We start from the raw sequence: 25,919 nt of genomic DNA, 5'->3' as shown, positions 1-25,919 counted from the left end.
ATCCTTTGTCTGAAAAAACCAATCCCGTTTGAATATATATCTTTGTCATTTGCTCATGTTTGAGGAAGGAAAAAGAATCTGGCGTCAATCCGCCTTCATGGCACTTGAATCCCTCTTCTCTTTATATATATATATATATATATATATTCTTTTCTTCGTTTTCTTATATATATATATATATTTTCTTTTCTTCCTCCATTTTTCGAAACATGTGCTCTTTTCTTTTTCTCCTTCATTTTCCATCGATTCCAGTTCCGTAACCCTGAATATAATATGTATTTGGAAGTCCATTAACCATTGGAACTCTATGCAAAAAAAAAAAAGACAAAAAAAAAAACTTGACCTTCCTCGACCCTCATTTAGAGTCTGTTACGATTTACATTGTAGGAAAAAAAAAATAGTAACCCCCCTTTTTTTTATAGACATTCTGTGAAAAGTCTTCTGAAAAGAGATGTTGAAGGAAATCCGGTTCGTCCGGTCAGTTTTTTTTTGCTGTATTTACCTCGGGGTCCAAGTTACCCGGGACTAAAAGGTAACGGAGATGCTGTGGTAGGGTTGCCTTTGCGGACTGTAAACATTTCGTCTGGAAAAATCGTTTCGAAGTTTAGTTCAGTTTTAGTGTATCTCTTAAAGTAGTTTCTTATGTTTTGTATTTGAAATGGTTATATCTTTTCGTATATATCAGAAAATTTTATATATCAAATGAAAATGTCAACTCTTTTGCTTTTGAATGTTTTTTCATTTTTATTGTATAAAAATATAGATATAAAAATTGTTTTTAGTATGATTTTTTTTAAATTTCTTTTTTTGTTATTAAATCTAATTTTTTTTTTTATTAAATTGCAAATATTTCTTTACTGAAAAACTTTCATCAGTTTAATAGTACTTTATATAACAAATGAATTTGCAACTATGTTTGCGAATAAAATAAAAAAAAAAAGTAAGAAGTAAATTGTATATTTTATTGAGGAAAATGAAAATTAATTTACAAATTGAATAAAAAGGCTTTTAGTATTTAGAAATTTTCAAATAAATAATCAAAATTGCAACTAAAATCGGGTAAAAGTTATCATTGACATTTATAGTCGTGAATAAATTTTGAAAACAAATTCTCCAAGGAGAAAAGTAGCAAAAGTCAATGAGCTTAATCTACTTTTTGTGGAAAGTTTATTGATATTTGTTTTTTCTCTTTTCTATAAATATAAATAAATCTTTAGAATAAATATTTATTTTAATTATTGTAAAATACAAGGAATATTTAGCCATTTAATTTATTTGACTAGGAAAAATTAATTTTATTTCATCTATAATTTTTCATTTTTTTTTTGCATTCATTAAATTGAAAATTATTGTATATTTTATTTAAAAAAAAAAAAAAATTCAAAATATAATCATGATTGCGTTAAAATAAGCTTTATGTTGTAAGTTATATATTGCAAAAGCGACTCTCGGGGATAATTGAATTGGTAGAGAGAGGAAAAACTCTACTCCGTATGCTGAACACAGCACACAACCTACTTAGCCATCTTTATTTTCTTTCTATCCTCCTCCTCCTCCTCATCTCGCATTTCATCTGAAAATTCATGAGTGGCGGAAGCTGAGGCGAATGTAACATTATATCCCTATAGTAGCCACCCACTTTGGTTGTAAAAATTCTCCATTTTTATTTTAAAAAGAAAACAAAATAATTTTCATTAATTAATACCTCTTTTTTTACCTTTGGAATAAATTTACATAAAAAATTTATTTTATTCTGATTATCAACAAGTAAATATTTTTTTAAACCAAATAAATATTTTACCAAATAATTTTTATTTGAATTAAAAAAAATACTGTATCTGAATCAATAATTATTTATTACAAGAAAAATATTTATATTTTATAAAATTGTTCATATTTGAATCAAATAAATTTGTTTAAAAATAATAATTTCTACAATTGACGACAAGATTTAGAAAGTGGAATATTTTTTTTTTTTGGGAAAGTAGAGAATGGAAAAAAAGAGATTTCCTTTTTTTTTCCAAGTTTGATTTGATTGGATTTCTCCCTAGTCAGTTTTGCAACTTCACATTCCAACTACATCTATATATTTCGTTTACTTTGAGCTTGGCTCTGGGCCAGTTTCCATGATTAGATCGCCAACTCGAATTGGAACTTGGATGTCTTTCGTTTCTATCCTTTTTCTTCTCATTGCCTATAACTCCTTCCCTTACTCCCCCCCCCCTTCTCCTCCCTCCCATCAACCCTTACTTTGCTCCCTTTAAGCAGCGTCTACAATAAGCGCGTCGGCCGTGGACGCGAACGTGGACGTGCTGACGTCACAATGTTATTCAAATGGGTGACGTCAGCACGTCCACGTTCGCGTCCACGTCCGACGCGCTCAAACGCGCTTATTGTAGACGCTGCTTTACTGAAATTCATCCTTCTTCCTTTGACCCCTTTGGATAGAAATCCTCTTTACCTCTTTTCACATCAGTGGCGCGCCATTCTGTCTATGAATCATTTTTTAAGATACATTGTATGAGAAAAAAAAATAATATGAGAAAAAAGTAGGAGGAAAAAAATAGAAAAAATGTAGGAGAAAAAAAATAGTATAAAAAAAACCCAATACGTGCCTTTGGAATTGTTTCATCGTACCAAATTCCGTAATTTCTTTCATCAGTTATTTAATCTTTTTGACCTCCGGGATGCCTTTGATTAATCAATATAGAGAGAGAGAAGGCAGAAAAAAAAGACGATGAGAAGTTTTTATTGACTCTGAAAAAGGCGGGTCTTGGAAATATGTGTTTGACTTTGTGGATTAAGATTCTATTTTTCGAGAAAACAAATTATATCAATCTTTTCTGTTTGCTGTACTGAATTCAAGTTTTTTAATAGGAAAACAAAAATAGAAACTATATTGTAGAGATAATAGAAAATTAAAAGAATATACATTTTTTTTTTATTTGAAATTGGTTACAAGAAGTTTATTTTATATTATTACTTTCTAAGAATTAAAACTGTCATTTTTGTCCCTAGAGCGAAAATGTATTAATTTTTTCAAAAAAAATTATAATACATTATTTAAAAAATAACTCTCTAGGGAATAAAACTGTCATTTTAGTTCCTAGAGCAACAAAGTATCACTGTTTTATATAATTTTTCCCAAAAAGTTACTCTCTAAATCTAAATTAGTAAAAAAGTTTACTAATTGGAATGAGTGACTCACTTTTTGCTTCTCAATTAGCAAAATTTTTACTAATTATTAGAAAATTGGTACTAACAATTAGTAAAATTTTACTAATTATTAGAAAATTGGTACTAACAATTAGTAAAATTTTACTAATTATTAGTAACTTTTTACTAGCAATTAGTAAAATTTAACTAATTCTAAAGCAAAAAGTGTGTCACTAATTTAAATTAGTAAACATTTTTACAAATTGAAAATTTAGAGAGTATAAGGATTATATTTTTATTTCAAAAAAAAATAACTCTGTAAGGACTAAAACTGTCATTTTAGTCCCTAGAGTGAAAAAAGTAACTCCAGTATATTAATTTTTCCTTGAAAGTTATAAAGAATAAGTATTGAAAAAAATTTAAGCTCTCTAAAGATAAAAACTGTCATTTTTGCCCCTAGAGCAAAAAAATTAGACACTTGTATATTTTCCTAAAAATGATTATACATTTAAAATATTTTTTTTTAATTTTCCTATCTTATATTTATTTTATAATTTATATTACACCTTGTACATCCCATTTAGAAATAAAAAAAAAGTTTAATTCCATTTGAAAATTTTATATGTGAAAAAAAAATTTTCGAATTGAAAAGAAAACTTTTTTTTTTTAATAACAAAAAGTTGAACCCTACTAAAGGAAAGGTCATATCATTAAACTGTCAGAGGCCCGTTTAATTTAATATTTTCTTTCATTTTTTTTTTTTTTTTTTTTTTTTTCTCCAAAAAACCAAGATGCTAAGTATATTGTTTACGATATTCACGTTGTCGAGCGTTAAACAGCGACAATGTCTCTCTGGGGAGAATAATAATTTCCCCCCGCTGTTCCCGTATAAGTAAATTGGATTTTGTTAAAATTTTTGGTTATACACAATACGCAAACGTAAATCGAAGTTCTTGTATCAGAAGGGGAATTTTTTTTTTTTTTTTTTTTTCACTAAACTTTCAAGAGTTCTCAATTAACATTGAGTGTTGAGATGACTCTTTCCTCTTTTTCGAGCCCTCCCACAGTCTCTTGGCAACATAAACATACGTGTTTATACGTGTACTCTTTTGTGAAAAAAAGAAGAAGAAAAAAAACAGGTTGTCATATTGGCCACACGGTTTATGTTTATTATGGGACGAATTCGCTCAGTTGAATATTTTGCTCATGTGTGTTATAGTCCCATCAAATTACATTTGGTTAATATTTTTTGTTATTTAATTAATTTTCTCAATATTTTTTTTTTTTTTATAAAATACTAATATTATTTTTATAAATATTAAAATGGTTTATTATTAATAATTAAAGAATATTATTAGAAATTTATAATAATTATAATAATTATAAATTATTATTATTATTGTTATATTATAATTATTATGAAAAATAGTTATTTTAAATTAATAGAAAATTTATAATAATTGTTAAAATTATAGTAATTATTTGTTAAAGTTGATATAATAATTATTATAATTATTCATTGACTGTAAAAAATCCTTTCCTACGCCCCTGTTATTATTGGTATTATTATTATAATTATTGTATTATATTTATAATAATCCTGCCCTGAAAAAAATCCATTCCTACGCCCCTGTAATTATTAATATTATTATAATAATTCTATTATATTTACAATAAAAATTATTTTATTATATTTACAAAAATATAATAATTGTTTCTATATTTATAAAATAATTATTATTTATAATTAAATATAAAAATTGATTTATATTTAATTTATTAAATGAAATATTTAAAAATTTTTAATAATAACAAATTTTTATTTAAATATATTGGAAAATAATAATTTTTAAATAAAATTCACTAAAGAAATAGAATATAATTTCAAAATTCAGAAAAACATTTTTTGAGAGTCATGTTTAGGAAGTAATTAAATTGCATATCAAAATAAATCTTGACCTTGTTTTCTATTGTAGTGTTTTGCATTTATCTCCGTGTACAAGATTGCGAGCAATTTGTTTACATTAAATTATAGACAATGGGCGGTTGCCTTGAGATTACATAGGCGGGTGATAAAATTTATACCTGAAATATATTTATTTCTAAATTCATCAGTTGCAATTCGGGATTCAACGTGTCTAAACGCGTTTTCATTTTGTCTAAAGTTTTTTATTATTATTATTATTAATTAGAAAAATTATTTTCAAAAATCGCAAAAGGGAGGTGTTCAATTTTATCAAATTAACATCAATTTTTAGTTTCTTTTTTTTTTTTAATTTTTTTTTTTTAAATTAAAATCGGGAGTGTTCGAATTATTTAAAACCGCGTTCGATTAAAATTAATAAAAAATTTTTTTTTAGTTTTGTATCGCAATTTCGGGAGTGATCGAAATTTTCTTAAAACCGCGATCGATTAAAAATAGTAAAGTTTTTTCTTCTAGTTTTAAAGCGTCATTTCGGGAGTGTTTGAAATTTTCCTAAAACCACGAAATGAAGATCAAAGCACATCAGGATTATAAGGTTAGAAATATAATAATAATAATAATAATTACCCCCAATATCATAAAATTTAAGTTTTTAGATCAAATTTTTTTAGTAGAAAATAAAAAAGAATTTAGCATTTTGTTCGGAGACATTTAAAATTGATAAAAAAAATACTACTATTAGAATCGGATATTTTACTCTCTTGGGAGTAAAACTGTCATTTTAGTCCCTAGAGCAAAAAAGTATCTTATATCGTAAAAAATACTATTATATCATACTATATGATAAATTGAAAATTATAATATAGATTATAATTTTCAATGTAAATTATAATACCATTAAAAAAAAGCAAAAAATGTATTTTCAATCACAAAGTAGGTATAATAAAAAAATAAAAAGAAAAAAAAAATTGAAATGAAACATTAAAATTCAATGGAGTTGCTTTGAGAGGAAATGGAGAAGAGTTTCTCCTCGAATATATATGTATATATTTGAAGGTTGAGAGCGAAGAAGTGTTCTTTTGTATTATTCAGAAATGCAGACACGATATTTCCATGTGTCAGTTTCGATGGCGACATTTCTCGAGTCTCATTAGACTTTGGGTTGCTAGGTGCGATGGAAGAAACTTCGTCAAAATTATGAGGTCGGTGGGAGGGGTGGGGGGTGATTTGACATAAGACATGAAAAGTTGAAGATTACTAGAATATATCTCCTTGGTCCTGAAACTAGATTCCAAGAGGAAAAAAAAGGGAAGTCAAGTGTAAAAAATACACCCTTTTTTACGTCACATTTCAGTGTGCTTCTTCTTCTTTTTTTCCGAAAACTTTTTTTCACATAAATTAAAGATTTATTTCCCCTACTCACAATTTTTTTTTTTTTTTATTTTATTTAAATTAATTTTGTAATTTTAATTAAAAAATTTCAATTTATAATTAAAAATTATTTAATTCTAAAAAAATTGAATATTTCAAATATATATGTAAATAATACAAAGTTTAAATATTTTCATTTTGAGATTCATAGATAGAATCATTTGCTGGGCATAAAATTTAATTAAGAGCCAATATAATTTTATTGCTGTCAATAATCGCAATTTTTTTTTTCCCCCGGTATTTGTGTGTTTAATTAAAATACACTTATTCATGCGCACCATTTAGTTATTTACTAATTGATTTCTTTAATTAGTGTATAAATAAATGATGATTGGATAAAAAAAAAGTGAATCTGTAAAATATTCAGGAATCCGGGCAAAAAAAAAAAAAATAATTTTTCTTTTTTTTTTTTCTTTTTGCGGCTTGTATAATATATTTAACAAAGTCTCGTCGTAATATGAGATGTTTTTACGAAATGTCGTTCGAATAGAAATTGCTTTTTGCAAGAAGTGCGAAGAAGACTAAAATGAACGCGTATTGATATATACGCGTTGTTTGCGAATTCTACGTATATATAAATATTCAAATGATTTTTTTTTCTTTATATATATATATATATATTTTTGTGCCTTCACCACCTTCGTTTTACAACCGTCTCATTCCAAGGGCTTGGAAAATTGCTAAATCTACTGTCGTCGAAATCCTCCTCCTTCTTCCATAACCATTCGAAATTCTGCGGATGCACACGATAGCCATATATGAATGAAAAAGGAATTGATGCGCGCAAAGTGCAATCGTGTGTATAAAATGTTTTAACAAATTTAGAATCACTGGTTTTAATAAAATTATAATTAAATCTAAATTTTAACAAATTTAAAATCATTCGTTTCATAAAATAACACTGAAACAAAATATTTACATTTAAATTTGTAGAAATTACAGTAAATATTTTGATAGTGTAGTAATAAAAATAATAATAATAATAATAATAATAATAAATATATTTATATATGGTCTCAATAAACGTTTAGTTTATTTTAATAAAATTTTTCAAATGAAGAAGGATTTTGATTTAACCAAATAAACTTTTAGTTGATTCAAGCAAAAATTTGTTTTACTCTCTGAATTTGAATTAGTAAAAATTTTAACTAATTTGAATTATACACGAAAAAAAAGAAACAGTAATTTTTACTACTTTCGGAGTAAAACGGAAACTGTCCAAAGTTTCTACCCATCTCTGTCAAATTTTACTCCAAAAATAAAAAAATTTACTCCAGAAATAGTAAAAATTACTACGGAAATAGTAAAATTTACTACAGAAATAGTCAATTTTACTATTTTTGGAGTAAAAGTTACCAGAGATCCCGCAGCTACTTTGGACAGTTTCCGTTTTGCTCTAAAAGTAGTAAAAATTATTTTTCCTTTTTTTCCATGTTGTGACTCACTTTTTGCTTTTGAATTAGTTAAATTTTACTAAATCGATAGCAGAAAAAATGTTTTTTTTTTACTATTAATTACTTAAATTTTACTAATTGATAAGCAGTAAGTTAATAATTGAAATTACTCTCTAAATCTAAATTAGTAAAAAAGTTTACCAATTTGAATTAGTGACTCACTTTTTGCTTCTCAATTAGTTAAAATTTTACTAATTATTAGTAACTTTTACTAAAAATTAGTAAAATTTAACTTATTCTAAGCAAAATAATATTTAATTGGTTAAAGTTGAATTATCTCGATTTTTTGGAAGGAAGAAAAAAATTGGAAATAGTCTCTTTTTTTCGCACGGAAAAAAATATTTATCTGAAACAGCAAAATGTTTCACTAGAATAGCCAAAGATTTGAATCGAAACAAGTAAAACTTTTGCTACTATAGTAAAATGTTTCCCTGTTCCAGGTAAATCTTTTTTTTTCCGTGTTGAATAATTTGATTATTTTAAACAATTTTTTTTGAATAAATTAATTAATAATAATAATAATAATAAATTAATAAACGAATCAGCGTAGATGAATTAGTCGAAAAGTGACAAATTTCCATTTAGAGAATTTTTCCCATGTATTAAAATCTAAATTTTAACCACTGGTTTTTAATATAAAATTTAATAAAATCCATAAAGAGAGGGGCTAAAGAATTTACTGTCTTGAAAAAGAAAAATTGATTCAGTAAAGTTGGACAATGATTGAAAATAATAAAGGAAAATATTTGATATGCTGCTCGTGAAAAAAAAAAAAGAAAAAGAAGAAGAATTCAACGCATCAGCGAGAGGAGGAAATCCAAGTTTCCTAGGAAAAGCTTATATAAGCCAGTGTGAGTTTGGTAGGGTGGATTTGAGATGATGGGTATGCGGAGAGAGAAGAAGAAGAAGAAGTTAAGGGCAAAGGTGGATCTGGAAAATGAGAAATGGAAGACGGATAGAGAAGGAAGAAGTTGATTCTCGAGCGAGGTCACGTATCTCCAAGCCAATCTAATACACTTCTGCCTTGGAAGTGAAGCAAACATATATATATATAGAAAGAGAGAGAGAGAGAGAACCAGCCCCGGACAAACGTCCGTCCTGGGATTGGACAATCACGCCAAAGATCCTTAGAATCCAGAAAGCGAAAGAGAGAGAGAGAGAGAGAGAGAGAGATGCCCAAAGAATAAGATCAAGAGAGAAAGGGCTCACGTTGCAATTTTGTGGATCGTTGGTCTCTAATAGAAACTATCATAAACTCGCGAAGAAGGCAAAAGCGCGAGACAACAAACTTCATAAAAGCTTCGTAAGTCCACGATGCGTGACACGATTTCCCCCCCCCCCAGTTTGTGGATCTTTCTCAATTGAAGGAATCATTCCCTTCCGGCTTGATATCATATGAAAACTCTTTTTCTTGGAAGATTTCATTTTGCTCTCTGACGATCTTAAAACCCGTTTCACATTTATGATATACATAACCTATATATGTATGAGTACCTCGGTATAAGAAAGAGGAAAGTAAAACCAGAAATTGATGCATTTTTGCATGATGAGAGTGACCATTCTTGAGGTCGAGTCGAGTTTTATTCGATCAGCTTGATTAGATGGGCTTTTCCATTTTCTCGATTGAACAACTGGTTTTAAAAAGATTGCCAGCAAAAAAAAAAAAAAAAAAAACTATTTTCATTTTTAATAAATAGAAACGAATTTTTATGACAAAACCCATTGTTTTAAAATTAATAAATAAAAATAATAATTTAAAACTTAAAAAACAATACACGAAAGAAAAAAAATTTGTTTAATATAATTAAATTTTTGTTGAATCATAACCATTGATTTAACCAAATGTTTGCCTGAATTAACGAAAAATTTATTTGGTTCAAATTCTTTCTTCGTTGTTCCGAGAAAATTTATAACAAAACGTTTATTTAGATTAATAAATAAATATAATACAGACAAAAAATGTTTATCTTGATCAGCGATATGTTTCACTAAAACAGAAAAGGTTTTCGCTATTCTAGAGAAATATATCGCTGTTCCAGAAAAACTTATCGCTGTTTTAGGTAAAGATTTTTTTTCACCAAAAAATTAATTTTTAAAGCAGATTCACTTACACTTAAAGAATTTAATTTTGTTGCCTTTAAATTACGACACTTGGCTAATTTTTGTAATTTAAGGTATTTAATTTAATTACAAAAAAAAAAGTATGTAATATTAAGGAAGAACTTACATAACTGGAAAAAATAGTATTGAATCAAGAAAACCCATTTACTTTGATTTGATTAAATAATTCCTTGCTTCAAACAAAATTTTTACTAGTTCGAAGTAAATTTTTTGGAAATAAAAAACATGGTTTTTTCGAATCAGTGCTACTTTTTATTAGTTTTTTTTAAATACTCCTTTCTTAGTATAAGACAGTATAAAATAGATTCTAAAATAAAAAAAAAAAAACAATTGATAGAAAAAAAAATTGAGTAATACATACATGTATGAAGTATATAACGAAAATATCACAGAGATTAAAGATGGTAATTATTATCATTAAAAATATTTGTTTTTTTAAAGATAATTTTTAAATTTTTTTTCATTTTAAATGGAAATAAGAGAAGGGAAAATTGAAAGAATTTTGCGTTGTCTCTTTTTCGTGTTCCGACGGCGCCGCCATGATGATGGTTCTTGCGCCGCTTTTGCTTGGACGAGAATTATTCAATGTGCGCGCGTCGCCATCTCGGTCAATAGGACCACCTTCCCCTTCTTTTTCACAATTGCTATCTTCATCAGGGATTCGTCCACATCCTCTCCAGTCTCCATATTTTTCTTTTCATTATCTTAAAAACACATATATTTATGTATTTTCGATTGATGCGTCGCGATCTTTCAATAATAATCAATATTGCATTCCAATGAATGTTGTTTTTTAGAATATTCTTTTAAAAATTTTAATGCAAATTATGAATTTAATTTATTAAATATATTTAATATATATAAATAAGATCTATTTTAGAATATTTTACACGCAAAAAAATCTTCACCTAGATCAGCGATATGTTTCACTAAAACAGCGAAAGTTTTCGCTATTCTAGAGAAATAAATCGCTGTTCCATGTAAATATTTTTTGCGTGTATACTATAATTCAGGATGTTAATATTCTGAAAATTAGAAAATATATTCTTTAGAATATTCCAAAGTATGCACCAAAAATATACATATATTCTAATTTTAAGAATATTATATACTGAATTCAAGTATAAATATGTATTTCTTCAAAATGTTTTTTTTAACCAAATAATTTTTATTTGAAAAAAAAAATTGTATTTATAATTTTTGTATCTGCATAAAATTCCATTTAATTTAATAATAATTATTTATATTTATTTAACAATAGTCAAGTAACAGATTGAATCAATTTTTTTTTTCAATGCAAATTATGCAATGCGAAGGAAAATATTGCAAAATAATTCTTTTTTATAATTTTTTAATTTACTTCAAGTGCGCTATATCGGGAGAAAAAAGGAGAGAAATTTTAGAGATGAAAAAATAATGATACAGAGAAATGAAATTGTGATCAAGGGTATTATAACTTTTCAACTAATTTTAGACTTTTACTCTATTTTACGGTATAGCTTGTAATAACCCATTGGGAGCACGAATGAATGGATCTTGATGGGGGTAAAAGGAAAGGCAAAGAAGATAGCCGTAGGGAAGTTTAGATAGGATAGAATGTAGAGCAGTGGCGTCAATATATATGATAAAAACAAATTAAATCCTCTTTTTTTTCCCTGAAGAAAAAAATATATATTTTTTACCTCTCACAAAATTATAAAAATAAAACTTAAAATTTATTTTTCTATATTATAAATATTAATGATTACTAATTAAAAATATTAACGAATTCTAAACTGAATTAAACTGAACTCATTTTTGATGTATCTCATTATGAGATGTGCATCAAAATGAGTCAATAAACAATTTCACGTTACTCAAAAAAAAAAATGTATAAAAAAAAACTGTAAAAATATTCCTTGAATGTGATTAGTACATCGTATTGAATTTAGTGGCTAAAAGCAAGTGTTTCATACTAGATAATGAATAATTGGGGAAAATATATGAGGGAACAGGGAAACATTTCAAAGTGATTGTATTTATAAATTATTTTTAAATAATCTCGAATTTTTAATAGGGGCGACAGTGACGTCAACAAGATTTCTAACCTAAAAATTCTATTCTTTAATTTCGTTAATTTGTGTAAATAAACTTTAAGAATTAAAGTTTATAACATTAATCTCAAACTCAAAATGAGCCTGTCCAGATTCAATTTGAAACATTTCACTAAAAACTTAAAATGAGTCAAACCAGATTATTTTTGCCGTTTTTTTCTGCGTATTCGCATTTTTTTTTTTTTCAAAAAAAAGTATTAATATAATCATTAATTATTATGATTATTATTATTTGTATCCCATTTTTTAAAATATTCCCCCTTTCCTCAGTTTTTTTTATATAAAGAAAAATAAAATTTTTGACACGGAAAAGTTATTTTAAAAAAATGTCTCTTAAAAAAATATGTGTCTATTCTTGAAAAAAGTTGAATCAAGTTGGAAATTTGAGTGTATTTCATTAAAAATTTGCATAGTCTGATAACTTTCTTATCCACATGGGACACTTGGAAAAGTTTTTTCTTTGCGTAAAGTTCGTTTTTCCCCGGGAAAAGAGGTAACCTTCTTGTGAGAATGTTATTCAGGAGCAATCGATGAGAAAGAGAGAGAAAGAGAGAGCGAGAGAGAAGATTTTTGAGATGCAAAAGCTCGAGGATTCTGGTACTCGAGTCGTCCAGTGAATTTCCCCCGGGTTAAGCTACGTGGATCTTGAGTGCCGTTCGCTCTCGGACCGAATCGGCGAAGAACGCCATCAATGCAAATGAAGATATTACCACCCCCTCCTACTTTCTCGTTCATCTTATACGTTACTTCTCTCTCCTTCTTTTTCTCTCTCTCTCTCTTTCTGGCAAAACCTGCAGGCGCAAAATCCTGATAGGTACATACTTCAGCGATTCTCAAATTCCGCCTTTTCTCGCGCAATATTCTAAAACTATTCCAAAGATCTTGAGAAATTCAAATTTACAGTAAAAAAAAAAAAATAAATAAAATAAAAAAAGACTTTATTAAGAGAATCTTCTATTTTATGAGCAATTTCAGAAGCTTGGACGATTAGGATTTATAAATTCGTAGAAAACTTATATAACACAATATTAAGATGTGTATCGATTTATTAATTTATTTTTTTTTAATTGTAGTTTTTGGGAACCTTTGTCAATAATTTATTCACTGGAACTTTTATTTTTGACAGACTAAATTGGCACTAATTGTTAGAATAGAAAAAAATTTCTATTTGAAAATAACGCGGAAAATAAATCCGTTTTTTGAAACTGATTCTAAAAATGAAAAAACAAGATTGAAATTCAAGTTTAGCTTTGGAATTTAAATAATAGATTCGGAATAAAATAACAGGATTTGAAAGGATTCAACATTTTAATTCGTATTGATTTAAAAAATTAGCTTTGGATTGAAAAACGGAGAAAAATAGAAAAAGGAATAAAATAACTTTTACTTTAAAAGTAAAATTTGAACTGTCCGTTGTTTCTGCGCATTTATTATAATTTTTACTACGAAAATAGTAAAATTTACTCCGAAAATAGTAAAAATTATTCCGGAACTAGTAAATTTTACTACTCTCGAAGTAAAAATTACCAGAAATGCACAGAAACTCCGGACAGTTCAGATTTTACTTTTAAAGTAAAGTAAAAGTTACTTTATTCGTTTTTCCACTTTTTTCCGTGAACAAAATTTTAATCAGGGTCCAAATTCTTTTTAAAAATATTTAAATTCTATAAGAAATTTCATGTCTATGAAACTAAAAAAAAAAAATTATTAAATAAAAATTTTCCAACGATGACACATAGAGAAATACATATATTTTATTCATGAATATATAACATTTTAAATGTGAAGATTTAGTATGTAGTATATAGCCATTTGGAGTGTGTGAGATTTATATACATCTTAAATTTTCTGGGGTGACTGTCTCTCGCAGTATATGTATGAGGTTATAGGCTAGAGGAGTCTGAGAAAATGTTGACGACAAATAAATGGTCATGGACAATGTTTGCCAAGTTAATCGAGAATAATGAGACTTGAATGCACAAAGTGTCCGCTTCTGGACCACGTGTTAGACATACATATATATTTCATTACATTGAGCAGCGGACGCTGATTATATTTATCTTTGTAACACGAATATAATTCTCTTTCATTTATATATATATACATTGTATATATTTTATAATTTTTTCTCGCCCGGAAATTAAATAATTTTTTAAATAAATTTGAAAAAAAATTTGTAAAAAAAAATCTCTTGAAGAAACTAAAAAAAAATTAAAATCTTTCGATTCGCAGTCATTTTTATTACTTAATTTTTTTTTCCTCTTCGCTTGAATCGTATACTTTGTAAAAAAAGGCGGATATTCTTTGTATCAAAAAAATGAGTGGTCGAAATATTAAGATGAAAGAATAAGAAAAAAAAAGAAACATCTAGATTGAAAGAGGCTCGAAGGCGTATCGTTGCAATTTTTTAATCATGCATATTTTTACATTTTAAGCGATATGGCACTACCGTCTATTGCCACCAACGTCGTAAAACCAGAAAGTTGAGTTGGTCGATGAAAATATTTGGCGCGTTACATCAACAGTCATCATCAGGAGGGAGGAATTTTTTTTTTTTTTTTTTTTTTTTCATTTTTTTTTTACCAAATGGCGCTATATCTATTCTACGGTCAAATTATGAAGATGCGTGTCTATTTCTTGGAAATTTAATAGAGATATGCTGGGGGTTGAGGGGGATGTACCATTTCTTTGCAAACTGTTTGAATTTATAAGTTTGTAAAAGAGACATTATATATAAATGTTGCGAACTCGAAATGTCAACGAGGTGGAGGAAATTTTTTTTTTTTTTTAAAGAGTCAGTCGTGTGAACGCAATGGCGCTGTTAACAATATATTTCACTCTTCGCTCGCGGTTATAAAATCATTATCAAAAAATTTGCAAGTGTCACTCGCGCGCACCCCTTATGTTAAGTAAATTTTATTCAAAAGAAAATTTAAAATCTGTTATTTTTTATTATGTGATTAATTTAAAGGAAAGTAATTATAATTTTTCTTAAAAATAAGAAATTAAAAAACAAAATTTCTAATTTTTAATTCAGAATTATTAATTAATTATTTTTGTTAATTTATGATTTGGAATTATTAAAAAAAATTATTTAATTCAAATAATCGGTTATAAATGATAAATATTATATATTGATATTTTTTTAGTCTGGGGGACCAAAACTTGTATTTTAATCCCTAGAGCGAAAAAGTTACTAAAAAAATTTAAATAATCGGTTAACTTGACTATAATCAAATAAATGTTTCCTTGAACCAAATAATTATTATTTGAGTCAATGAAATTTATTTCAAATACAATTTATTTAATCTAAATAAAAATTATTTGGTTTGAGTATGTACATATATATTCGCTCTAGGGTTTAAAATGACAGTTTTACTCCCTAGAGACTAAAACAATGGTTTAAGAATTAAATTTTTTTTTTCAAATTGCTTTATGAATTAAATTTTTTTTTTTTTTTAAATTGCTTTAGGAATTAAATGATATTTTATTTTAAAAAAATTGCTTTGTGAATTAAATTAATTTTTTTTAAAACAATTGCCTAATATTATAATATGCGCATTATCATTTTAACTCATAAATAAATAAATATCTCTCATATAAATCTTGACATTTGCGACGTTGATATAAATTATATTTGCATATGTTTCTTTAACAATATTGCATTTTGCATGCGTTTAATAATGCATAATTTACTTTGAAGAAAGTAGACAGCTCATATGATTGAATTAAATGAAACACGCACTTTTGAATTTTTTACACAAACATATATATATATATATCTCAAAGGCAATTAGAATATTAAATAGACAATGTATTTTTACTCTCATAAAAAATCGCAATTATATAAAGAGTTAATTTATTTTTACTATTTTATTTATGTCAATTATTTTTGTTAGATACAAAGTAAATATTTTTCAAGATCGTGAAAATATATTATATATTTATTAATGAAAAATAATCAATAATTCTACAATAATTAATGTAGAAAATAAATTATTGTTCTTTGATAATAAAATTTTATAAATTCTGTTTTTTTCTATTTTTCTCGTCTAGAGATTTCTTATTTAATTAGAATTATTCCGACGGTAGTAATTTTTAAAATTAAAAATCGTAATTTTTTTTTTAATAAAAAGTTTTCCTACACATGTTTTTTTTTTTTACAAATATGTAAATATTGCAAAGATAAAATTTACTTATGATTTATTAATTTCTTTTTTGTTATTTCAGAATAATTTTATCTCTCGATCGATATTTTATAACGATCACTCCGAGTCAAGGAGTTTTTTTTTTTTTTTTTTTGCAAATAGTCAATAATTACAAAAAAATTTTAAATTGAAACCATTTTTTTTTTATTTTGTTATACTTTGAATGAACTTTCAGAATTGCTCTCATTTTTCACAAAATTCCCCCTCGTGTTTTATTCACTCGTTTCCGTCTTTATTCAACTGAGATAACACCAATTACTGAGTTACACTCTATAAAAAAAAGAACAGTTGATTCACTTCCCAGATTTCTATCTAGAAATTCTTTCTGCTAAAAAAAATTACAGGACCAATTTTTTCTTAATTAACGTTTAATTAATGTTAATTAATAAGCATTAACAATCTTTATTTTTCACAAGTTTTTAAAACTTCTCACTTTATAATAAATATATTTTTATATTTTTATATTTTATATAAATTTTATCAAAAATATTCACAACACTTTTCTAAAAAATGAGAGAAACACAAACGTGACTTTCCGAGAGGCTGAAGGGAAATGAACTGTCGAAAAGGACATTTTTACATTCGCGTAATAACGGTGCCCGTCACCCTTTCGACCTTGGACTCGACCAACGAAAGGTTTAACCCTTTTTTTTGCGACTATAACCATAAAGCAAGTCCCTCGAGATGACGAACGTCGCGGAAGTTCCGGTGTTGGTATACCTAACGGTATCACTTATATATATATATATATAGTAAATATACAGCTTCTCGCCTTCTTCTCTTGAGGTTCGTTCCGCCACGTGCAGTGATGATAATCTCCTACAAAATAATATGAAAAGAGTTTTTCTTGAAAAAAAAGTACATGCAAAAAAAAAGAAAGAAAGAAAGAAAGACTTCAGGTAACGGGTTATAAGATATTTTCTCATCCAATATATTTGAAAATAACAACAAGGACATTTCTAAAAGTTTAATAGTCGACCTTCGTTTATATAGATTGTTGAGAAAAAAAAAAAATTAGACGCCTCCAATGAAAATTTACTGTCTAATTAATTGATTAGAAAAAAAGGAGAAAAAAAATATCAAGTTTATGAGAGATGAAACTTCCTTGTTTTTTTTTTTATATTGTAATGGAAAAATTGCGCACGTGTTGCATTTTTTTTATGCGCGGAAATCGATAAACTATTTTGTATGGAAAAATAGTTTATCTCTGGATCTTTAATTACAATTGTTGTAATTTATTATCATTTCTTTAGTTATCTTTGATTAATTAATTTATTGACGTATTTATTTATTTCTTTATTTAATTACGTATTTACTTACCTATTTATGTATTCACGTATTTTTCTACTTATTTAATTACTTATGTATTTATTTACGTATTTGCTTACTTACGTATTCATTTACTTATTTGCTTACTTACGTATTTGTTTACTTATTTGCTTACTTACGTATTTGTTTACTTATTTATTTACGTATTTGCTTACTTACGTATTTTTTATTTGCTTATTAATTTACGTATTTGCTTAATTACGTATTTGTTTTCTTACATATTTGTTTACTTATTTTCTTACTTACGTATTTATTTATTTATTTGCTTACTTACGTATTTGTTTACTTATTTAATTACGTATTTGCTTACTTACGTATTTGTTTACTTATTTATTTACGTATTTGTTTACTTACGTATTTATTTACGTATTTTTTTATTTGCTTACTTACGTATTTGTTTACATATTTATTTACGTATTTATTTACGTATTTGCTTACTTACGTATTTATTTACGTATTTTCTTACTTTCGTATTTTTTTATTTGCTTACTTACGTATTTGTTTACTTATTTATTTACGTATTTGCTTACTTACGTATTTGTTTTCTTACATATTTGTTTACTTATTTTCTTACTTACGTATTTATTTATTTATTTGCTTACTTACGTATTTGTTTACTTATTTAATTACGTATTTGCTTACTTACGTATTTGTTTACTTATTTATTTACGTATTTGTTTACTTACGTATTTATTTACGTATTTTTTTATTTGCTTACTTACGTATTTGTTTACATATTTATTTACGTATTTATTTACGTATTTGCTTACTTACGTATTTATTTACGTATTTTCTTACTTTCGTATTTTTTTATTTGCTTACTTACGTATTTGTTTACTTATTTATTTACGTATTTGCTTACTTACGTATTTGTTTACTTACGTATTTGTTTACTTATTTTCTTACTTACGTTTTTATTTATTTATTTGCTTACTTACGTATTTGTTTACTTATTAATTTACATATTTGCTTACTTACGTATTTGTTTACTTATTTATTTACGTATTTGCTTACTTACGTATTTATTTACTTTATTTATTTAAATAATTATTTATTTTTATTCTAATAATTAATTTTTAGCGAATCTATTTTTCAGCAAAAATATTTTGTCCTTAAATTTGAAAATAATGTAAATTTTCTCATTAACAAAGTCTATAATTTAATTTAATGTACTTTCATTATATATAAGAAATTATATATATATATAATATACATAAAGTATAGTATATGTGAAAAATTGCTATACATAAAATTTCTGACCGTATTTCCAATCAACACTGATGATCCATTTTGATCCCTTCCTGCGCAAGATAAAATATTATGAAGTGGAATAATTTTTATCTTATTTTTACAACTTTCTTTATAACTTGACATTATTGAATGGTTCGTTTCTTTTCTATGTTACAGGTTTTTTTTTTCGAAAATGAAAATCCTCCCAAGCTCGCCATGATGTAACTGGAGTGGATTGCCGTATATCCAACCTAGAGGGGGTAAGTTTTTTTTTAAATTTTTTTACTAGCAATTTTTTAATCAATATTTGTTTTTATATTATAAACAATATATTTTTTCACATATTATTTTCAAACCAAATAATTCACATCAATTAAATTTTAGAAGAAAATAATTTTTAAAACCAAATAATCCTTAGAACCAAAAAATTTTTTATTTGGAACAAATAAATAATTGACTAAAAATTTATTTGGTTGTAGTAAATAATTATTTGATTTATTTATTTGATAATAGTCAAGTAGCCGTTTATTTGAATGAAATAATTTTTTTTATATGTAAAATTCTCAGAAATGTAAAATATGATTTAGAAATATGTAATATTTTTTACCCGGGGGGTAAAAATGGTATTTTTTTTTTTGATATTAAATAGATTGTGATTTTCGAATCGATACATTGCATAGCATATATATATATACGTCAAAATGTATCAGTGAATGTGATGCTCGTTAAACGATCGATGTAAACGTGTAGTTCAAACCGACGGTTATAACAACATATATATATATATATATGTAGTGCACCGGCTGTGTTGGTGGTATGTGCGCGGGATGTTTGGAGTTTAGGGCATAATCGTTGCCTCATAAAAGCGTATGATGCGTTTTTAAAGGGTGCTTCTGTTAAGCAGTAAACGGAAACCCGACATCTCGGTTCGCAGTTCTCTTGTACAACAAACACTTTCCCCGTGTCAACCATAACAGAATCTACTTTTAACTTTTTCTCAATTTTTTATCAATTTCATTTTTACCCGTTTAATTTTCTGATTTTTCAATTTTCAAAATTGATTTTCTGATTTTTCAATTTGGTATTTTCAAAATTGATTTTCTGTTTTTTTAATTTGATAATTTTTTTTTTTTTTTGTGTAAATTTCATCAAATAGTTATTGTCAATTTAGAAATTGTTGAAATTATTATTTTTCAATCATGGCAAAATTTTTGTTTGAAACAAATACATAATTTTTTTGTATTAACAACATTTTTTTGTTACATCAAACAAAAATTGTTTTGATTCAAATATAATTTGTTTAATTCAAACAAAATTGATACAAATAAATCTTTAATTGGTGGAAATTAATTTTTTTTGCTACAAAAAAATATTTACTTGATTGAAACAAAATTTGTTTGATGGAAATAAATTTGTTTGCTACAAATAAATATATATAGTTAATCGAAATAATTTTGTTTGATAAAAATAAATATATTTATTTGGTCGAAATAAATTTGTTTGATAGAAATAAATATATTTATTTGGTCGAAATTTTGTTTAATACAAATAAATATTTATTTTGTATTTAATTAATCAACGCTTGGTTTATTTGAATAAATTTTTTTTTAACGAAAAAAGAATTTGATTAAACTTTTCATTGATTCAAAGAAAAGTTTAGTTAATTTATACATTTATTTCGTCGATTCATTCTAAATTTGGTTGTTTCAAACAAATTTTTTTTCCAAAATCGAACCGATATTTCGTTGCTTTCTTACTACCCTTTAAATTCAATTTCATTATATATTATTTATAAATCTGTGCTCAATTTGAGTATCGATATATTATTGCGTTCAGAGTATTATATATCGATCGGTGACATAAAAGCGAGACAATTTACGTAAATTACACGGTTTTGGTTTAATGCCAATGTAAAAGAAGGTTACGAAAAAATTGGTCATGGTCAAATATTTATATTTTTAAAACTTCAAAATTCACGTTCTACATTTTTATCGTATAAAATTTTTAAATATACGTTATTATTATGTTATATTTTATCTTTAATTAATATTTACATTGAATTTTCAAAAAAAAGAAAAAAAGAAAAAATTATGAAAATTATTTTCACGAAAAATAGATCAAAATTTCTATAAATGCTATTTGAAAAAAAAATTGTCCCCTTTTTTTTGATAATATATTATATTGTTGAAAGCTTTTACTTCCTTTTTACATGATTTTTATATTTTCTTATTATTCTAAAATTTATAATATTCCCTTAAAAAATATTTTCAAAACCAAAAACACATTTTGTTTTCTCATCGAATGATAATAAGTTGTTTCGTGACCAATAAGATAAGAATTTCAAGAACATTGCGTGTTTCGTTTCTCTCTTGAATGTATATATATATGTATATATATTTTTAGAAAATATGTATGCAGGAGAGAAAGAGGAAAAGAGAAAAAGATAGAAGGAGAGAAAAGAAGAAAGAATGAGAGAGAAAGAACGGTTGATTGTACTTTATAGGTGTTTCGTTGAGAACCGTAATTCCTTGCAAAAGTCTGCCTAAAGTACTTGACTCAAAACGATTACAGTAAAATTCAAACTCCTGCAATCTTACTTTGCAATGCTAACCAGTAGCCCTTTTCAAGTATAAAGTATCGTTACAGATTTTATCTTGTCGTAATTTGATCCTGAATATAAGTTTACTAATTAAAAATAAGAAGAGGTTAATTCATGCAGAAAAAACACGTTTCTCTAAATAAATTTTTTTTCTTATATTTTTGATCTCGATTTTTGTTAGAAAATTAAATTGTTTAAAAAAAATTGAATTTTAAAGAATAATGGAAGTTTTTGATTTTGTGACAATTTTCGTTATTTTCTCAAAAAAAAATAGTGGGAAAAGACAACATATGGTCAAACCTGGTTATGGGAAAAAAAAATTAAAAATTGCCTTTCGTAGAATTTCCTTTTTTTTGTTGCCGGAAATGAATCTTCGATATCTACTTTGCATTTATTTTTAATTAATTAAAAACTTTTTTTTAATAATTTATAATTTATTTATTTTTACTCATGGAAAGGGTATAAATAATTTAAAATTTGTTCATTTCAAAAAAATCTACAGTGAAAAACAAAATTTATTTTATTCAAATAATCTACTATATCTATTATACCAAAATAATTATTTAGTTGAGCCAAATAATATTTATTTTAATTAAATAAACTGATATTTGGAACAATAATTTTTGTTTTTGAAACAAATACCATTTAAATTGACTCCAATAATATAATTATTTGTTACAAATGAATATATTTATTTAGATATATAATTTTTCAAGTGTATAATCAATTATTTCAATCAAATAAATTTTTTCCATAATTTAGATATTTTTAATTTTTAAATATTATTAAACTTTTTCCATAGAGTATTTTTTTCGATAATTTAGATTTTAATGGATTTTAACATTTGGGGAAAATAAAATTTATCCTCGATTTAGAAAACTAAATTTACTCACAGTGAAAATTCAGTTTAAAGGCAAAAAAAAAACTAGAGTAGTATATAAATCAGAAATTGACTGATCTAAGTAACGAGGTCAATAAAAAAATTGAGAAAAGTATTGTAAAAAAAGGATTTTTCATGCGAAAATACAGCAGAGTTTGATAAAAAAAGAAAAAAAAAAAATTGTACAAAACATCGTAAAAAGTATGGAAGGTATAAAATTTTTACAGTTTTTCCAGAGAGAGAGAGAGAGAGAGAGAGAGAAAGAGAGCGCAGAAGCTTTTTCCATCTTTTTGAGAGATTCGTTTGGTTTAGTTACATCATGGGAATTCGCTGAGCGAGCGAGAGTACCATTTGCCGAAAGTTCAGCCCTGCTGCCACAATCCTGCTCCACCCTCACTTGAGAAAACCCCACCCTCAAAATTTTCAGAATTCATTCTTCTGTTGAAAATGAGCGCGCGCGCACACGCCATACGTCCTACGTTTGTTAATACATATACATTCAAAGCGAATGCACTTTAAAAATTCTTGAAAAAAAACAGATTTTTTAGATTCTTAATGTCACGGTTTTAAATTACGATCTGTCAGGAAAAAAAACATGTGTTGTTAATAAAACCACAATCACTATACTTTGTAGAAGAAAAAATGGGTATACTTAAAGAGAAAAAGTGATATAAATCGATAAATTTAAAAAAAAAACGTTTCCCAGGCTTGAATTTTATTTTGAGGGTGTTTTACGAAATAGCAGGTGCCATACAATGTTTGAAATGTATTTTTATTTTTAGAGAGAGAATACAATTCTTCGAATACAATAATTTTTGTATAAAAAAAATTTCGAATTATTTTTAGGGTAATTTGATAAAAATTTTAATTTTTAAAAATTTTAAATTAATGAGGAAACAAAAAAATTAAAAGGTACAAAATATTTCCATAAATTTTTATTAATATATTGAATTAATAAATCTAAATCTGAATTAGTAGTTTTTCTACTATTGAAAGAGTGCGGATTCATTTACCAATTAAATTAGTAACTCTTTTTTTAGTAGAAAACCACTAATTCATGGAGTAAATCGGCTTACTAATTTAAAATAGTAAAAAATACGATTTACTCCGTGAATTAGTAGTTTTCTACTAGTAATTAGTTTTCTACTAAAAAAGAATTAAAACTGTTACTAATTTAATTGGTAAACGAATCCGCACTCTTTCATTAGTAGAAAAACTACTACTTTAGATTTAGAGAATAACTTTCAAAATTTTAATTTATATAACTGATAATAAATTAATTTATTTTTAAAATTAAAAATAAAACAATAGTTTTATACAAAAGTTTGGATTTTAAGGGGAAATCTTGTTTTTACCTAAAACTAAAATAAGTTTCACTGAAACAGCGATATATTTCACTAAAATAGGAAAAAATTTATGTTATTCTAGAGAAACATATCGCTGTTCCAGATAAAGATTTTTTTCCGTTTAATAGTTGTACAACCTAATCATCGTTTGTACAATAATTATTACAATAAAATTTTGTTGCAAAATAATACATTGAGAGAAACGATTGTTTGCGATTACCATTTTGTTAGTAAAAGTATTTTTGATTACTGTTACTGTTATTGTTATTGTTACTGTTACTGTTACTGTTACTGTTACTGTTACTGTTACTGTTACTGTTACTGTTACTGTTACTGTTACTGTTACTGTTACTGTTACTGTTACTGTTACTGTTACTGTTACTGTTACTGTTACTGTTACCATTTAGTTAGTCAGCCTAACGATTCCATTAGTAAAGTAACTAAATAGTTATTCCAATAAACTAAATAGTTAAACCAACTAATAAAATAGTTATGCCAACCAATAAAAATAGTAACCACAACTAATAAAAATAGTAACCACAACTAATAAATTAGCAGTAGTATAGTTAAAATTTTTTTATAATATATTTGTTTTGAATCACAAAACTTTTATCAGGCATCAGTCCGCTGAAAAGTCTCGCGGAATTTCTTCCGTTTATTTGGATTATGTAATGCAAAAAAAAAAAAAATTACCCCTTATTTTAACGATGTAAATAATTTCTTCATAGATTATTATCTGATGTTATATATATATATACAATATTTAATTTTTTTTATATATTCTCCTTCATATATTCATTATTATATCGTTGGTAAAAGCTCCATTCCGCAGCAAAAGATCAAGACATAAAGTTTTCTAGATGAGTCGTTACCACCCAGCCTCTTATTACCATTTAATAGTACATTGAGCTGACATAAAAATCTTTAAATTCCATTAAATGACTAATTTTTCAAAAGTAAATGAGCAAGAAATGTAGATTTTATTTATTAATAATACATTTTGTTACAAAGTTGTTAACATTCAGTTTTCGGTTAACAGAATTTTTTTTTATAAAATTAATAATAATACAAAATTATTAAAATTATTTATTTTTATACTAATACAAGATTTATAAAAAATGTAAAGTATTTAAATCCTTAAATAACAAATAATTTAATAATAATAATAATAATAAAAATATTAATAAAAATAAAAAATAATAATAATATAAATAATAAAAATAATAATAGTAATAATGTATTTTGAAAAAAAAGTAAAATAAAGAGCCTTTGAAAACGAGAGAAATAGGTAAATCGATAGAGACTGGCCGGTAATAAAGCGCCCTGAAATACTTTCCCCAAGAGACTTATCGGCAGCGTATAAACGCATTGGCTGTTTCGGATAATTGCCAACACTCCATAACAACCATGTTTCATCGTTTCGAAATTTTTTCCACATAGCGCGGCAGTTTTCATATTAATTCTTTTTAAAAAAAAATTTTTTTTTGGAAAAGAGATGTTAACATAATATAAATCAATGTTCTCAATTATAAATTCAATTTTTCCCTTATCTCATGATTTTAATATTCATACTACGATTTTTAGAAGGATTTAATAATTCTAGTGTCATAAATACATTTAGGTATATCTGCAATGATTTTGGAAACATTTTTTGTAATATTTTTGGCATATATGATGATGCTACCAGTCATTAAATGATTATTTGATGATTTATTTAAGGTTTTTGATGATCCTAGAATAATTCTATGATGAATACAAGCACAGAAAATTAAAAGGCGTTAAAATAAGCTGCAACACTTATTATTTTAATCCAATTTTGCTTATTTTAATACATTTTGGTATTAAAATAAGCAAAATTGGATTAAAATAAAAAGCGTTGCAGCTTATTTTAAAAGCCTTTTAATTTTCTGTGAGTTGTTTGATGAATCTGGAGTTGAGTCTATGATTTTTAGACTCTTTTCAAAATCCTATTATACATATTTGAGACAATCTCGTTACTTGGGCATATCTGATGATTCTACCAGTCATTAAATGATCATTACGTCTATTTGATGATCCTGGTGTCGATTCTATGATCTTTACACTGAGAAAACTGGAGGTTCAGATTAAACCTCTGGAGGGATTAAGAATTCATATTTGAGAGTTGGC

General features: G+C 25.7%; 1 long non-coding RNA gene across 2 annotated transcripts in view; it reads left to right on the top strand.

The window, feature by feature from the left end:
* The window catches only part of LOC127280935 (uncharacterized), a 133,462-nt gene that overhangs the window by 38,495 nt on the left and 69,048 nt on the right, over window positions 1–25,919 (top strand). For both annotated transcript variants that reach the window (XR_007842899.1, XR_007842898.1), the window contains exon 5: window positions 19,124–19,206. This is a non-coding gene — a long non-coding RNA (uncharacterized LOC127280935). The remainder of the gene's footprint in view (window positions 1–19,123; window positions 19,207–25,919) is intronic.

The sequence above is a fragment of the Leptopilina boulardi genome, unplaced genomic scaffold (genome assembly GCF_019393585.1).
Source record: "Leptopilina boulardi isolate dan_hultmark-lab unplaced genomic scaffold, ZJU_Lbou_2.1 LbouV2_258, whole genome shotgun sequence".
Lineage (NCBI taxonomy): Eukaryota > Metazoa > Arthropoda > Insecta > Hymenoptera > Figitidae > Leptopilina > Leptopilina boulardi.
The sequence above is the reverse complement of the archived record's forward strand: the minus strand, read 5'-3'. Positions and strand labels throughout refer to the sequence as shown.